This window comes from Phascolarctos cinereus, unplaced genomic scaffold, assembly GCF_003287225.1.
Source record: "Phascolarctos cinereus isolate Bilbo 61053 unplaced genomic scaffold, phaCin_HiC Scaffold_5;HRSCAF=322, whole genome shotgun sequence".
NCBI lineage: Eukaryota > Metazoa > Chordata > Mammalia > Diprotodontia > Phascolarctidae > Phascolarctos > Phascolarctos cinereus.
In genome coordinates, this window is record NW_027555958.1 from 347,586,618 (window position 1) to 347,603,621 (window position 17,004).

Here is a 17,004-nt window from a genome sequence, read left to right on the forward strand (position 1 = left end):
GAATGTTGTATCATTCAATAATGTTCACTGAAGTTTTCTAGTGTTCGAATATTTCCTATAGGCTACAGTTCTTTGTAAATACTACCAAACTTAATATTTTTCTTACTTATTGAAAAAGATTTCAGCTATCCATCATAATGAGTACATATAAAGAATGTTGGAAGTATTTTTAGGAAATCAGTCAGTTTAAAGCATATGTATTTTAAATCACTGCCACAATATATTGGTTCATAATATTTTTTAAAAACCTTATGTATTTATTCCTAAAAAATATCTTTAACAAAATCTCTGAAACTTTTAGTATAGCCCCATTCACACAAAAATGATTCACTATTATTATGGGTACTCATTATTATTTAAAAATACATAAATAAAATGTTATGGAAAATATAGAATAGCTTGATCTGGGGGATTCCCAAAAATTCCTGAGAATTCTAATTTCTTACTCCCAAATCTGGAAAATTAATCTCCATCTGAAACTTGGGAACACCAATTGGAATTATCAACTCGTGCCCTTCCCCATTCCCTCCTTCTGGATATTCATCTCCCTTGGATTCCATGACAATATTTTCTCACCTAGCTCTACTCCTCTCTATTTAACTAACTTTCAGTCACCCTCTCTAAGTGTGAATGTCCCTTCTTCTCCGACCTGGACCTTCTCCTCTCTCTGCTAAATATTCTCTCTCCTGTTGATCTCACTTAATCCCATCTCTCATATTAGCCCTATGTAAATGATTCCTAAATCTGTGCATATTCCTCTCTTGCTTTTGTACCTTATCACTTATTGCCTACTGGATACTTCTACTTTCCTCTCAAAAATCATCATTTGATGTTTCATTTGCAGTTCAAACTCAACAAACCCAAAATGGAATTCATTATTTTCCTTCCTAAACCTATTCCTTCTATTAACTTGCTTATTTATGTTAAGGATACTACCATATTTTTAGTTACCCAGAATTCATAACCTTAGAGTAATCTGTGAGGCTTCCTTACCTTCCCATAGCCAATATGTGGCCAAATCTAATTAATTCTGCCTTCATAACACCTCCCATCTGCCCCCTTTTCTCCACTCACACAGTCACCATGCTAGTTCCCTGGCATTTAAGATCCTCCACAATGTGATTCTAACCTATATCTCCAGCTTTACATTAGCCTCCTTCACTGATTCTCCATTCCACCCAAACTGAATTGTTAGCACTAGTGGTGCCCTTACTTTGACATTCCATCTTCCATTCTATCTTGCATACATACAAGACATCTCCCACACGTGGAATTCAGTTTCTCTTCAAGTGTTTCCTAAATCTTTCTACTCTCAGCTGCTAGAGAGACTTCCCTACTTTCTGACTTCCTTTCTTTTTTGGATCTCCTGAATGGTAGATGAAAGAAGTCTCTCTCCAGGAAAACAAAGTCTAGACATGTTAAATAACTTGCTTAGTGTTACACAGGTAGTAAATATAAGAGTCAGGATTCAAACTCGTCTCTCCTATCTCCAGGGCTGGCAGGTACTAGTGCCTCTATACCTCTCCTAGCTAAAAAATTCTAAGAGCTCCTTAAAGAACTGTTTCATTCATTAAACATGTATTCAGTAACTACTATGCACCACATACTATGAGAGATGCTGTGAATACAAGAACAAAAATCAAACAGCCCCTGCCTTCAAGTTGCTTACATTTTATTTCAAGAAAATGATATGTTCACAGTTAATTAAATACAAAATGTACAAAAGTAGATACAAAGATATTTCTGGTGAAAGGGCAGTAGCAACTGGAGGTTGGAGGAAAAAGTCAAGCAAGAGGTACTTGTAGGAGGTACTTTAGCTGTGTTTTGAACATAGCTAGGAATTTTACAAGGTAGAGAAGGGAGTGTATATGTAAAGGCATTGAATAGAGGGAAGAGGAAGTGAGTCAGTTTGGCTAGAACATAAAATGAGTGAGGGAGAGTAATGTTCAATAAGCTTGGACAGGTAGGCTAGAGCCAGGTTGTTAATGGCCTTGAAAATCAAACAGAGTCTGTATTTGGCCTTCTTCCTGTTCCTTGCAGTAGATAGTGCACTAGCCCTGGAGTCAGGAAGATCTGACTTCAAATCCAGCCTCAGACAGTTACTAGCTGTGTGACCCAACAACTCCAGTATCTTTGCCAAGAAAACCCCAAAAGGGGTCACAGAGCATTGGACATGACTGAATGACTGAACAACAGCACTGTTTCTTCTAACACTCCAGCTCCTTTCTCCATGCCTGAAATGTATTCCCCTTCCCCTCTACCTCTCAAAATCTCTAACTTCCTTCTAGGCTCAGAGGCTGAAATGCCATAAAGGCTTTACTGATTCTCACAGCTGCCATATGGACACTCTCTGTCTCCTCCAGGGAAGGGACTATTTCTCTTTTGTCTGTATCCCCAAAGCCTAGCACAAGGCCTAGTACAGGGGTGGGGAACCTGTGTCCTCGAGGCCACCTGTGGCCTTCTAGGTCCTTGGGTGCAGCCATTTGACTGAGTCCAAATTTTACAGAACAAATCTTTTTATTAAGGGGATTTGTTCTGTGAAGTTTGGATTCAGTCAAAGGATCGCACTTGAGGACATAGAGGGCCACATATGGCCTTGAGGCCACAGGTTCCCTACCTCTAGTAGTACATTTTTGTTGTTCATTAATTTCAGTTGTGGTCCCACTCTTCATGGAAATCAGCTGATGACAATAAGTTTCAAACACTGTCCAAGATAATCATTTAGCAATATTTAGCCTTTGTAGATAATGCCTTTAGTCCTAGAAGACTTCATGATCAATATAATAGTCCTTTATTTTAATATACAGTTTCTAAATTAGAATTCTTTTCCGGGTCAACTGGAAAAAAAATCATATCTATACCTAATTCTTCACCTACTATCTTATACTTATTTACTTACAATGGTTGAATTTAGAGATGCCATCAAATAATTCTGACTTCTCTCTTCTAGTAGGTGAGAATTTGATGAGCATGTTGTTTGTGCTATTAGCATTTTCACTGTTTTCTATTCATGTTTATATACTTACATATATAAAAAACAATCAGTTATTACAGAAAAACACATTTAGAAGATCAGCAGTGTTTCGAGAAATCAGATTAACGTAGCATCTCCTCTGTTTCTGGGTAATAATAAATTGTCAAATGCACACATTATTGCTTACAATGACAATTTAAAAATCCACAAATTTTAAAGACTTGACATTTTACTTCAAAAAAATCTAATAGAAAAATAATTTAAAGAGAGGAAGTATAAAGGCGTTTACTTGTTTTGGCACCAAGAATAAAAAAAAACCTGTTTTTTTAAAATTTTTTCATAAAAAGTGCTTTTTTTGTAAAAAAAAAATCCTATGAGCATATTTAATATTCATTCATAACATTATATTTGATAGATGATTTCTTTCCCTTGAACCAATGTTACCTTAGAACCTAAGAATCCTGGGACACAGAGTGCATATCATAAAACAGATGGGCTATCACCTTACATTCCAGTAAGTTTACCAGTTAATTCACAGTTACATTGATTTTCCTTCAGTCTATAGGATTGCAAAAGCTCAGCCACTTCTCTTTGTTCTGCGTTTTTAGGCCTAAAATTCAGAAATAGTTAGACTTTTTAAAGCTCCTTTGTGTCTTTTCTGTCTTCATTCAAAGGAATATTGTTAGCTATGTGTTCCCCAGGTTAAAGTGGATCACACAGAGAGGCCAAGCACTTCCACTAAATAATAATGTATTAAACACTAGTCATACTTCACTGTATTGGGTCTCTCCCTACTCTTCACCTTTCAAACGATCCCTTCCCAATCCAGTGTACCTTCCAAATGCTTGAAAAAGTCCTCGTTTCACATGGTCGCTCTATTTCTGAACAGAGGTTTCTCTAGAAAATACCTGAAATACTATTTGATGTTATATTAGTGGGGACTCTTAGAAAGTGGAGCAAAAGTGAAACCACTGAGTTCTGTATCTGGCCTATTTCGCGGCCCTGTGTTTATCATTCCATTTAAAACTGAAAGTAGATGGTTAATTTGTATTTATTCATTTGATAATTGATTTTATAGTCACTTAACTTTACTCAGCCTCAGTTTCCTCATCTGCAAAATTGTCGTTGTTTGTCCACCTGCAAAATAAGGATAATAATAGCTGCTTCAGAGAGTTGTTGCGAGGATCAAACAAGTCTCTCTCCCTCCCTTCTTCCCTCCCTGTCTCTTCCTCCCTCCTTCCTTTTCTCTTTGTCTCTCCCTCTGTCCCTCCTTCTCTCTCTCTCTCTCCCTCTCCTCCCTCCCTCCTTCTCTCTCTCTCTTTTTCTTCTCTCTCTCTTCTTCTTCTTCTTCTCTCTCTCTCTCTTTTTCTCTTTCTTTCTCCTCTCCTCCCTCCCTCCTTCTCTCTCTCTCTCTCTCTCTCTCTTTTTCTTCTCTCTCTCTCTCCCTCTCCTCCCTCCCTCCTTCTCTCTCCCTCCCTCCTTCTCTCTCTCTCTCTCTCTCTCTCTCTCTCTCTCTCTCTTCTCTTCTTCTCTCTCTCTCTCTCTCTCTCTCTCTCTCTCTCTCTCTCTCCCCCCTCTGTGTGTGTATATATATACATATAGTTTGTATATAGTGATTTGCATACCTTAAAGAGCTATATGTTAGCTATTAATATCATTAACAAAGTCTTATAATATTATAAAAGGTGCTACATCAGGTATCTTAGAATACAGATGTTTGTGACTGCTGCCCTTCAGTAGTTTACAATCGAATAAGCAATAGGTAGAAATAACTATAATACAAGATAGGACAAAATAAGTGAAGAGCAGTACAGATGAGTACAGGATGCAGAAGAAAGATCACTTCTGGCTGTGGTGATAAGAGCAGGCTTCAGAGGAGGTAGAATTTGAGTTGTCTTTAAAAGATAGCTAAGCAGTTTTTTCTGGAAGAGAAATATAATGGAAAGAACATGGGCCAAGAGATCCACTTCTTGTCCCAGCTCTGCTGCAGGTTTCATGGATAACCTGACACAAGCATCAACACCAGTTTGCTCATCTGCAAATGAGAAGCTTGTAGTAAGTGACCTCTAAGCTCTCTTAGAGCTCTAAAGGATCGACATAAATCCACCTCCAGAGCTGAAACAGGAGTTCTCTCTATATTGTCCTTTTTTTTCCTCTTTCAGGAAGTTTCTAAAACCACACCCTTCACAGCTCTACCTTATACAAGCCTGAAGTTGGGATAACTCTTTTCACATTTCTGTGCAGAATTAAAAATACACTTTTGACATATTAAAAACAATTACCATTCTAGAGCCATAATTTAAAGCATGACCTGGTGGATTAGATTTTATATATTGACTATGTGTTCCTCGGCTAGTGGTAGGATCGTAGCTCTAGAGATAGAAGAGACCTTAGCAACCATCTAGTCTAACACCCTCATTTTACAAATGGGGAAACCAAGACCCAGTGATATTAAGTGATTGACCCAAGATCATACACAGATAGGGTTATTATCTTCATTTTATAGTTGAGGAAACAAAATTGTTGTTGTTCATCCTTTATTTATTTGTTTGTTTGTTTATTATTTTGGTTAGGAGAAGGGGTTAAGTGACTTGCCCAGGGTCACACAGCTAATGTCACATGTCTGAGGCTGGATTTGAACTCAGGTCCTCCTGAATCCAGGGCCAGTGCTCTATCCACTGTGCCACCTAGCTGCCCCTCATCTTTTATTTTTGAAGAGGACCGATGATATTACTGGGTGATGTCTTGATTTGAGAACGAATTGGATTTAAGTGATGCAGAGTTGCACAAAGTCATCAGCCTCATTCTCTCTTCCTGAATCACTGAAGTCCAGGGATAGGACAAAAGTCAAGAAAAGTGGAGATGGCCCAGGATGCAGCAGGTAACCTTAGCTTCTTCGATGTTCAACCAAGCTCTGAGCGCTCCACAGACCCGCTTCAGCTGTCTTCATGAGCATGGGAACAAATATTATCATCCACCCATTCCACCAGGGGAATTTTCATATGCTTGGGGAAAACATCTACCCAACATACCAATGGGTTTGAGGCCTGTCAATCACCCTCCACCTGGTTTAACCTGTCTGCTGAGACAGTTTTACTAGTGTGGCCACTGGGCATGCTACAGCTTCTTGGAGCCACAGGTGAGACTTCAGTAAAGGTGGATGCCAAAGGTGGATGAGCAGCCCTGAAAGGGCTTGCCAAGCCCTTATACCAGAGGTGCTAGTCCTCCTGAAACCCCCATAAGCCCCAGAAACTAAGTCAGACAGAGGTTAAATGACTTGCTTAGGGTCATACAGCTAGAAAGTATCTGAGGTTAGATTTGAAGTAATAATAATAGTTATTATTTATGTAGGACTTACTGCCTTCCTTCTCACTCAACCTCTTAGTGCTCCAGGCAAAAATAATAGTGTGTATCTCTTCTCATTAATATGTAACAATGGACGTAAAGCACTTTGTAAGCCTTAACAAGGTATGTAAATGCTAGTCATTTGTCAAATCAACAAGCACTTATTAAGTACTTGCTATGTATTATTATTACTTCTATCATTATCACAGTCATCATGGCATTAGCATCTGATATCCCTTATACCAATGAAATCAATGAATTGGAAAGGATCTTATATATTCTGAAGGCAATTGGTAGTGCACAAAATTCCCAGCTTGGAGCCAGGAAAAGCTGGGTTTGAATCATGTCTCAGACACTTATGAGCTAAGTGATCCTGGGCAAGTCACCTATCCTCTCTCAGAGTCTCAGTTTCCTTTTTTGTAAAATAGGATAATATCATCTACCTTACAGGAATATTGTGAGGACCAAATGAAATTATATTGAATCAATCAATGAACAAGTATTTGTTAATTTTATAATTTGAACTTAACAAATATATCTGGCACTGGGAATACAAATACAAATGAAACAGTCCCTGCCTTCAGAGAGCTTACATTCTTTTCTAGGAAGAGACAACATCTACACATATAAGGATACAAAAATAAATATAAGGTAATCTAACAGGACTGACAAGGGACAGACACCTGTAGTTGAGAGGGTACTCAGGAAAGGCCTCATGTAGGAGGGGAGATTTAAGCTGATTTTTGCAGGAAATTAGGATTCTAAAGGTGAGAAGAGGGGAAAGGGCATTCCAGACATGGGAGATAGCCAAGGCAAAAGCCCACAGCTAACAGATGATGGTAGTGTGAGAATGTATGTAAAGCCCCCTGCAAACCGTAAAGCACTATGTAAGCTTCAGCTCTTATTCTCCAGATAAAGAAACTGGGTAGCACAGCAGATAGAGCGCTGGGCTTAGAGTCAGGAAGACTTGTCTTCCTGAGTTCAAATCTGACCTTAGATACTTAGTAGCTGTGTGACCCTGGGCAAGTCACTTAACCTTCTTTGCTTCAGTTTCCTCATCTGTAAAATGAGCAAATAACTCCAGTATCTTCGCTAAGAAAATCCTAAATGGGGTCACAAAGAGTCTGATATGACTGAACAACAAAAAAATTGAAGCCCAAGGAGATGAATTTGGGGGGAAGGTGGGGGGGGTGACATGATACAGTACAATAAACCTACGTGCCAGGCACTCTGCTAAGGGGATGGGGGTGAGAGTGAGAAGAAGGAAGGAGAGGTGAGGAAGAGTGCCAGAGTATTCTCAGCTTAGGGGCATGATGAAGATGATGGTGGAGTCAAAATCAAGCAAGAACATCTGGTGTCAAATCTTTGATGTCTGATATTTCTAGTCCCCTATAAAGGGAAGCTATGGAAAGAGTTTTTTGCTCCTCTCTCCAACTGTCCAGTCGGAGAGGCAGAAGCAACTCAGAGCACTGATGAGGTATAAGGAGCAGAACTGAGGCAATCTCCCTGATGATGAGTTTCTTCGTGGATCAGATCTGGAACTCTCTTGATTGAGTTATCTTGCTCCCAATAGGAGAGCTTCTTCATTCTGTATTGTCTGGTACATAGTCTCCTGTGTATATATTCTCTGATTTCTATTTTATACAATTGGGAAAAGTGGGTTTCTTTGCTATTCAGTATATGTGTTTGTTGTGGAACTGGTATTTGGTGGTAAAGGGGTTAAGCCTTGGATATAGAGCATAGGGTCTCCTTTCCCTCCAATAGTAATGAGACAAAGTTATCAGAAGTTAGAGTGAACTTGATCATATTCCCTAGATAAACAATATTTAAGGGAACAGATAGATATTATCCTAGTTGACACCCCTTCACTCTAAGGCAAGAGCAGAGGGGCCTCTGGTCTGAATCTACTTGCCCTCCTAGAAGGAGAAGAGTTGGGGGTGAAGAGGCTAGAAATGTCAATTCTGCTTCCCTTTAAACCAGACACAATGACAGCCCTGACCACAGATGGGCCTCTTTACACTTGGGGTGTTTCCCTGAAAAGTAATGAGGTAGAGATAAGATATTTTAAAATGTACAAAACTACCATGTGAAATCTTGCCTTCTAGTAATTCATTCCTCCACAGTAGGACCTCTTGAAAGATCCAAAGGTTTGTCCAATTAAAAAAATGATGAGATGAAATCATTTATTTTGAGAAATAATGCAGAGAAGGGAAGAAAAAAACAATCAAAATGAAATGCCTAATTTTGCCTAAATTGCAGTCAATTTAGGTGAGGAATAAGGTTCCTATACTGTCTATTTAAACAGGATAATTACTAGCACTTCATTTGTGCTATCAACTCAAAAAAAGTTGACAAATGATAATCCTATAGCATTTGTCTTAATTATTAGTGTGAAAAATGAAAATCTTCAGTTTATAGATAAACCAAAACAGACAATTAGTAGTAATAACATATGTCAACATGAAATAAAGAAGATTACCAACGTAGCAAAAATTAGGATTTTTAATCAAGGCATGGAGTTGCAGTTTGTACCACCAAGCATGCAACCAAAATATTCGAGTGTTCAACAGGGGCAGAGTTAAATATATCTCAGCAGGGAGGGAGTCTCATGGGAGGCACAGCCTGGAGAAGCTGTTATGTAGGTTATTTTGCATAACATCCAAAAGTCCATAGGGAAGGCCAGGAAGGCTCAGAAGTGGTAACATCTGGTCAGAAGGGTGAGCTCTTTTTAAATGTTTTAAGGTTTGCAAAGTGCTTTATGCATATCACCTCATTAGACCATCTCATATCACTTGACTATATCATCACTTTCATCATGTGGTGCTATCCTCAGTTCTGTATAAAAGAAGTTACCAAATATAAGAGTCCTTTCTGTCTGAAATGATACAGGTCAAAGGCTAGGGTTCCCCTGAGCTGCACGTAGGTCCATGACAGGAAATGCTCTGCACACAGTTTCTGTTTGTCCATACACAATCTAAGATAAGCAAAGCCGGCCCTAGAAGTAGTAAGAGTTATTTATACATAACAAATATTTATTGAGTGCCTTGACCTTAGTAGCTCTAAAAGTTTAATGAAGGAATGAATGACACCTGGGGAAAGCTTGTGGTAGACAGAAAAGACGCATCAGCCACCTTTCCCACCTGGTAGATATACATTGAAAAGGAAGAGTGAAGCAGAATTCCTGTCAAGTTCCCTTTTGTATATTCTCCTACCTATGTATTTATGAAACTGTTCACTTTTCTTGTTCTCTTAATGATGAGGATGGGACCTAGACCCCAAAAAGGAAAAACTCTGGACTTTCCCACATGGGCAACTCTCTGGAGTTCCTCTGAGGCTATAATCCCATCAACTGGCCTTTCATTGTGGCTAAACCCAATCTCCCAATTCTCTGTTAACCTTAACTTAGCCTAGCCCTCCATTGTCTTACCCCTATGACCATTTCCTACCCTTAATGCTATCTAGTCTCCATTCTCTCTTGGCCACAATGTTCTATTACTTCACAGTCCCAGCAGACTACTTGGCTGCTCCTAGATCCCTCTGATGGGGTACTTGTGTTTGGGTGCTTGTACTTGGACCCCAATTTCTCCCTAGCCTCAGAAACACTGCCCCTGACAGTTTCTCCCCAGCCCAAGGACCCTGTGCCTACAATTACTCATGAGTGGGCCCCAGCAAGACCCTTATCTCTCTCCCTGGTGCAGTTCCAAACAGTACCTGAAGGATTTATTAGTTTAAACTGGCTTTGCACTGGGTCATAAAGACATTCTTACCCACTACTATACTATCCTACCTCCCTACCTCATTATCTACATCCTGGGCTCCTCATTAACTGTATTCTAGACTTAAGACATATGTATACTCCTTACATCTATCTTGTTTAACAAGACATTGATTGGTGGCAGACTGGACAACTCTCAGTTACCCTGAACTCTAGTTGACTTAGTGAGGTAGCAGGCCTAAAACCACACCTCCATGTGGCCCCCCTTGTGGGCTTTTCCTAGTGAACTCTGGGTAAAACGCTTGCACAGTAGGTACAAGAAGTACATGTTCTTTTAAGAACTGACCACTCCTTAACCACTCCCTAACCCCACCCTGAATCCCCTCGTTAGCATATTTGGCACGTGTTTTATTGTATTTTATCCTATATAAACTTTAACTGTACCTCTCTAAGGTTGCAGGATCCTTTAAGAATCCTTGCCTGCTGAAAAGCGTAACAATAAACTTTGCCACCTTGGCTTAAAGAATGCTTGAGTCTGTGAATTCATTCCAGATGACCCATGTACTTCAGTCTTTGAGGGGTTACAACCTCTCAACCTCTCACACCGCAACACCTTCCACAGTCTTTCTGTATATAAGGTCCATTAAGGTGCTCAGATTCTTACAATCTAGCCACTGCTCAGATTTTTTACAATCTAGCCAATCGTTCATAGATGATCAGATTCCTTAAGAGTCTGGCTAATATGGGGCAGCTAGGTGGTACAGTGGATAGAGCACCGGCCCTGAAGTCAGGAGGACCTGAGTTCAAATCTGCCTCAGACCAAACACTTGACATGTACTAGCTGTGTGACCTTGGGCAAGTCATTTAACCCCAATTGCCTCACTAAAAAAACCCCAAGAAACAAAAGAGTCTGGCTAATGTGGCAGATCTTTAATAAACCTTGTCTTTGGCTGAAAGAAAGCTTGGGTAAAAATTCTTTTGGGCAAGACCTGCATGTCTTGATCTTGAGGTTCTAGCACCCCTAAACCTCTAGACCTCATCATCATTATTATATGTGATACTGATGCGATTTAGGGGCTCGGGGGTGCTGGGACCCCAATATCAACATGCGGGGCCTGGCCAAAAGAATTTGACCCAAGCCTTCTTTCAGCCAAAGACAAGGTTTATTAGAACATCTGTCATATTGGGCAGACTCTTAAGGAGTCTGAACATTAGTAAACTAGTGGCTAGATAGTAAGAATCTCAGCAGTGGCTAGATTATAAGAATCTCAACAGTGGCTAGATTATAAGAATCCCAGCAGTGACTACATAAAAATCCCAGCGTCTTAATGGAGACAAGAAGGACCTTATATACAGAAAGACTGTGGGAGGAATCTAAGAGTGGCCAAGTAGTTTATGAGGTAATAGAACTCCAGGGGTGGGCAAGGGAGAATGGAGCCTAGATAGGATTAAGAGTGGGAAGTGGCCTGGGGACACGGGAAGGTCTAGGCTAGAGAACTGATATCTACCAAGTTTCTCCTTCCCCAGCCTACTTCCAGTGTGGATTAAGGTAGATTTTCTCTAAAAGCCAACAAAGCCAGGATTGATTGGCTCAGGGGTGGAGTAAAACTCAAATTACATCTCTCAGATACAGCTTCCTGGTGGCCTGGCTGTGCTGATGTGGCTTTCTGGTCATGTACGGAAAGAAGAAAGGAAATAAGGAAACAAGCATTTATTAAGTGCCTATTAGTACCAGGTACAGTGCTAAGCACTTTGCAAGTATTATCTCATTTGATCCTCACAACAACCCTGGGAGACAGATGGTATTATTATCCACATTGCACCGTTGGGGAAACTGAGGTAGAGGTTAAGTGACTTGCCGGTGGTCATTGAGCTAGTGTCTGAGGCTTGATTTGAAATTAGGTCTTCCTAATAGACTAAGTTAATTAATAATAGACTATGTTCTATTCATTGTGGCCACCTGCCTAGGGGCATAAAAGATCCTACCCACATGGAATCATGTCTTTTAGACTTGGTGGATTCCAAAAGACCACACCCTCTCCTGCAACACACATACATTTCTAGATAAAGATAAGGGGCCTTCTTTTGTTAACTGTCTGATTTTGTTCCAACCCGGAACCTAAACTAATGCGTGTTGGTTTCAGGGCCACTCCTAACACTATCTGGCCAATTCTGATATTCAGCATCCCCCTCCCCCTCCATGAATATTCCCTATGGCTCAGTCTTATGGTCCTTTCTCCTTTTTTATAGACTGTCTCTGTATGCCATCATCATTTCCTACAGTTTCAACTAGTATCTCAATACAGATAAGGAAGGTTACAAGTTAAGTGCTTACAGTGTGCCTGCCAGCTATGTGCCAAATGTTGAAGATACAAATAAAAACAAAAAGAAAGATAGTCCCAACTCTCCAGGGATAGAGGGAAAACAACAGACCAAAAAGTTTTAAGAGTTTTGGGGGTAAAGAAAAGAGGAAGGTGCCTGGCTCACAGGCACAGTTTTGAAGAAAGTGGAGAGCAGAGTAAAGAGTGGGCCCTTTCACAAAATGGAGGATCCAGAAGGAACCTGGCCAACTGGAGAAGGGTCCCAGGCCTTGTGGAGGAATATTCCAGGGTTAGCAGATCTTTAAGTGATTGTTGTTTGTCCTTTTTTCTCAAAGTATCTGGACTTGTAAATTGGATTTAAGTGAGGCAGAGCTTTGAAAAGTCTTCCCAGGATCAGAAGGCCTCAGGCAATGAGGGAAGTTCTGGGATAATAATAGCAATAGAGAAGGCATGGTTTTGAAGTTCAGAAGGTCAGTGGAATAAGGCCCAAATCTGTATATCCCAACCTCATTTTTCTTTGGAGTTCTTTCAAATGACCTGTTGGATATTCCATAGACTCTCAAACTCAATATGTCTTTCCCCTTCAACTCACTTCTCCTAACCTATTTCTGCTGAAGTTATCCTTCCAATAACATAGGTCCATAATCTAATGGTCATCCTCAACTCTTCATTCTCATCTCACCCAATTCCATATCCAATTTAGACTTATTTGCCAATTCTTATCAATTTTCTCTCATAAAAATCTTTCACATCCATCTCCTTCTCTCTACTCTCTACACTATTTTATATTTTATACTTCTAAAATAGCCTCTTAATTAGTCTTTCTGCATCCAGCCTCATATCTCTTCAGCTGATCATCCATTAAGCTGACAAACTGATATTTCATCTTGCTCTCCATCTCCTTTAATCTAGCATCCTCTCTCACTGTTATACTGAACAATGATTCCTAATTAGCAAAGCCAATGGCCTGTTCTCAGCCCTCCTGGGCCTTGAGGCTGCTAGGTAGCACATTGGATAGAGAACTGGGCTTATAATCAAAAAGACCTGCGTTCAAATCTTGCCTTAGATTTTTAACAGCTGTGTGACTGTAGGTGAACCATTTAGCCTCTGTCCATCTCAGTTTCCTCAACTGTAAAATGGGGATAACATTACCTGTAAGGGTAGTTGTAAGGATCAAGTAAGATCCTATTTATAAAACATTTTGCATAGTGCCTGTCAAATAGTAGGTGCTTAATAAATTACTGTTTTCTTCCTTCCTTCCTTTGGTTGTTATGGGATCAAATGAGATCTATAAAACACTTAGCGTAATACCTGGCACATAGTTGGAGATTAATAAATGCTTGTTTTCTTACCGGTCCTTCCCCTCAGCCTCCTTGATGTCTTTCAAGTATTGTTGTGATGATGCAAAGGATCTCTCACTTCCTCTACCCCAGAAGTCCCAAGGAACATCAGTGTATGGAACTTCTAAAGGGTGACTATCAGCTCTCCATACAAGTATAAAATTTATATTTATTTTTCTCTATTTTTTCTCATCTCCTAACCTCTCACTTTTTGGAATGTTCTATATCTGGAATCTCTAATAGGAGAATTTTTCCTATTAGAAACTTCCAACTCCATACTGTATTTAACCAGGCATACTAACAAGGCAGCTCTCTGCCTGGGGACCCAAAAAACAACCAAGTATGTCTGAATAAGACCGTGCCCCCTTACTGTAAAATCTATCACCCTTGATTAAAGTAACAAATGACCCTGGAATATCACCCAATGAATGAAATAAGGGGAGTGATGAGAACCTAGAGTGTACTACCTTATGAGTACTAAGCTCCAGTGGTGGCAATTTAGATCATCATTGATGAGCCCCTTCTTCCTCCTGCTGTGACTTGAATATCATTAGAGTCAAGGCCTGGCAAAGTGCTTCCAGTGACTGAGGCCTGGTTTTACACTTTCCTTTCCTGTGCCAGAGTCCCAGGTAAGACTATTGGAATAATAGCTTCAATCACCTCTCTCACATATTATGAAAACTGTTACTATTTTTCTAAGAGGGTTTTGGGATCTCACATACTGACAATTTAACTGCTGTGCCCTAAGAAATAAGAGAGGAGAGTATAAACTTAACTTTGATCCATGAGGAGTCTCTGAGAAGAGAAAAAAAACACTATTTTATAAAGATTAAGTTTTAACTATTTATTATGCTAAGGTTGAGGGTTTGTAGTCTCATTCCAATTAATGTAATCACAGAAAAGCCAGACATTTCAACAAGATCAGTCAATCAATCAGTAGAAAGTGTAAAAATAGGTGTGAACAAATCTTTAATCAAGTTGGAAGGAGGGAAGTGCTTTGATCATTGGATAAAGAGAGGTGTCAGCCACATAGGACATATTTTATGATTGACTTAAAGGATCTGTGACACCGTTGGACCTGTGTATAACCCAACAAGACAGCTCAGGATTAAACATTCCAACAGCTGGCTTGTCTAGTGATGGGCAGCTCCAGTCAGCCCAAGGGAGTATTAAGATGAGCAACTGCTTAAAGGGAGAGGAGGTTTCTTCAGGTGATTAAGTAAGAAATATTTAATCATTTGTAATGTCAGTTAAGATGGAATTGGTAGCTCAGATCTAATTGATTAAAGATGTTGCAACTTTAGACAGTTCAATAGTTCCATATACTGTGAACTTATTAATGTATCCGGATTTTAGGCAAATGAAAATATTCAGATGTTCTATCTTTGCAGACCAAGGCAGGAGGAAGATACCAGACTGTTCCCTACCATGTCCCTTTCTGCTAAAGTGTCAGATGAAGAACATGTATATAAAGATAACACCATTGATCCACCATTAGTGGCAGAGATGGTTTTCAGTTATCAACACCATTAACCACTGAATCCCCATGTAGTTAAGGCCACACCATTTTGAGAAGAGTCATAGAACTGAGGATGTCTGTGGTCTTGTAGGGCAGCTAGGTGGCCCAGTGGATAGAGTTCCAGGCCTAGAGTCAGGAAGATTCATCTTCATGAGTTCAAATCTGGCTTCAGACACTCACCAGATGTGTGACTCTGGACAAGTCACATAACCCTGTTTACCTCAGTTTCCTTATCTATAAAATGAGCTGGAAAAGGAAATGGCAGGATGACTAAGAGTCAGAAACAACTGAAAAATGAATCAACAACAACGAGTAGCCTTGGAACAGAGTTTCTCTCCATGTCCCAGACTAGAAGCAGGGGACTAAGGAGTAGGGCAAAATCTTAGAGTCAGCAGGGACCTAAGAGACTATATAATTCAACTCACCCTTGAACAAGAATCTCCTCTAGAACATATCTAAGTGATCACATGGCCTTTATTTGAACATCTCTCTAGTAAGGAGGAACTCACTGTGGATAGAGCAATAGATCAGGAGTTAGGAAGACTTGAGTTCAAATGTGACCTCAGGCACTTACTATGTGTGTGACTGTGGGCAAGACATTAAGACTCTGCTTCACTTTCTCCAGCTGTAAAATGTGGATAATAATAGTACCTATTGTGCAGAGTTATGGTGAGGATAAAATAACATTTGCAAACTTTAAAAGGCTATGTAAATGTTAGCTATTAGTATCCCTGAGGTGACCAATTTAGATTATTGTAATGGTTAGAAGATTTTTCTTCATGTCAAGCCTGAATCTTGATATATCTGGGCAATGTGTACCCACTGCTCTTAGATCTTCCCTTTGGGGTCAAACAGAGCAAACTGAATCCTTTTTCTTCTTGATAGTCTTTCAAATACTTGTTGTGTGTGGTTTGTCCGTCATTCTTGAGGAGGACCATGACATCGGGGAGATGATGACACAACTTGCATTTGAATTGGATTTGAGTGAGGAAAAGCTGTACAAAGTCACCAGCCTCACTTTCTCCTCCAGACCTATCTGGGTCCAGTGGCCAGATATCGATCAGGATGACTGGAGATGGCCCAGGATGCAGTGGGAGATGTTGGCCTTTTTAAGCTAAGGTCTTTCCAAGTTCTCACTTTGAGTGAGGCAGCCTCATTCAGGCTGTTTAAGAAGTCAGTCAAAGGACTGCCCTTTTAATTTAAAAAAAAAAATCAAACTGGGAGGGGAAGACCCTCAAGGTTGCTGATCAAAACAGAAAGATTACTATTTACATTCACTCTAAGGGGGGGAGAGGTGCAAAAAATAACCATTAAGTGGTGCTGGGGCAGGGACCTATTGCTGTCCAATCTATGAGAGCCAGAATGAATTGGGTTTAAGGCATGGTCTTTAAGAAAGAAATCTAGCCTTGAAACCCCAACATAATCAGGGAGATTTCAGCCATCAACATTTACTTTCCTATGGGCAGAACACACTCAAGTAAGGGCATGACACCCCATGTGAGGAAAGGAAAAGAGAGGGGAGAGGAGAGATACTTAAAAGACAGTTATTAAGAACCCCTTACTCCACCCTCAGATTCCAGACAATTGCTAATGTTTCTTGATTTTTTCCAAGCTCATCATTCCTGATTCCTTCAAGCTCACATAACTTGATTTCAAGGGGCTCTTGTTTTGTTTTTTACTATCTTGGCTGCTCTTCTCTGGACACTGTTCAATTTATCACTTGTTTTTCCAAAAAATGTGGTGCCCAGAACTGACCAAAAGGCTTGTGTTGCGAGAGAACAGTAGGACAC